Genomic DNA, 1,751 nt, shown 5'->3' with positions numbered 1-1,751 from the left:
TGGGTATGCCAGCCTAACTAAAACTAAACACCCCAACAATAACAACCCTTTTTGGTTAGCCAACGTGCAACTCAGAGGACTGGAGTGCGAGCCTGGCATGTGGGGGTTTGGAGTTCAGTCCCTGGTATCAAATGGCCCCTAAGCACTGCTGGGGACTGAGGTAGTCCATTACCACCACTGGGGCCTGAGAAGCACCATATCACCTGTTTGAACTCTTTCAGGCATATCTAGCTTGGCACATACTGTTGAGAGCAACATCTGTTGTTCTCAGACACCAGAGGAGAGATACTCTACCCCACAAAGGAGTTATTTGTTGAATTCAGTAACTCGGTAGTCATTGATTATTTTCAAAAGAGTAGCTCTATGAAACAGAAAAAAATAAAACCCATTATTTTTGAAATGGACTTAAGAAGGAATGGGAAAATATGGATTGAGGAAAGAGTACTAATAACCCTTTTGGGAGTGGAGGTGGAAAATGGGCACTGGTGGAGGGATGGGTACTCAATCATTGTATAACTGAAACCCAAGCACAAAAAATTGTAAGTCTACAACTGTACCTCATGGTGTTTCACTAATAAAAATAAAATAAAATAAAAATAACATCACACTTGTACAAAGATGGGAAGTATTGCATATACTGGTGGAAGGATGGGTTTGGAACACATTTGACTGAAACCCCACTATGATCAGTTTTATAACTCTTATCTCATGGTGACTCAAAAATAAAAATTAAAATTTTAAAAAAAGATAAATAAAGAGTCAAAACAGTATTACACAGAGACTTGAAGCAAGATTTTCTGGAGTAATAAAATTGACGAAACAGATTTTCGATGTCAGCTTAATATAGTGTATACAAACACCAAAGTTTAAAGTACACCAGAAATGCATGCAATATTATAAGTCAATGTTTTCTCCATAAAAAAAAGATGAGATAAGGATCTAGGTGCAAGAATTGGAGAAGGAAAGTCTCTTTCATAATTGGTATTAAGAAAACTGATTAGCCACATGAAAAACTGTGAACTTGGGTGCCTAGATCACATCATATACAAAAGTTAATTCCAGATGATTGTGGACTATCCTCCCATAGACGTAGGTGAGAGCTATGCCTGCCATAGTTCCAATCAACGATATAGCGCAAAGAAAAGGCAGGTCACGCCCATGACTATATTTTAACATGTAACAACTGTATTGCCATTATATACAGTCATATTCTCCCTACAGTTTGAAGAAAATAAAGTCTTCAGAGATTAATGAGATGTAAAAGTTGGGAAATAGCTAGCCTTTAACAGAAAGAAGTGGGTCACGTACGTCATACCAGAACATTGACAGAAATATCAATATTCAATTTTTAAAACATCCACATGTTTGCATCTTAAATCTCAAAATTACATTATGGCCAAAGAAGGGCCCTAAACTTAAAGCAGATCCTTGATAAATTTTGTATCTCAACTCTATGGTATTTCCCTTCCAATTAAAACTTTGACTTAATATTTAGTTTTTTTTTTTGTTTCTCCAGTCTCAGCAAATGAGAGATTTTTGCATGTAGACAAGAAATTTTCTTTTCTTTTCTTTTATTTATTTTTGGGTGACACCTGGCATTACATAGAGGTTGCTCCTGGCTCATGCACTCAAGAATTACTCCTGGCAGTGTTCGGGGGACCATTTGGGATGCTGGGACTCAAACCCGGCTCAGCGTGTGCAAGGCTACTCCCTTTGCAAGGCTATCACTCCAGCACCTAGCCAAGGAATTT

Source organism: Sorex fumeus, unplaced genomic scaffold (assembly GCF_029834395.1).
Source record: "Sorex fumeus unplaced genomic scaffold, SorFum_2.1 ptg000033l, whole genome shotgun sequence".
NCBI lineage: Eukaryota > Metazoa > Chordata > Mammalia > Eulipotyphla > Soricidae > Sorex > Sorex fumeus.
This window is presented reverse-complemented; position numbering follows the sequence as displayed.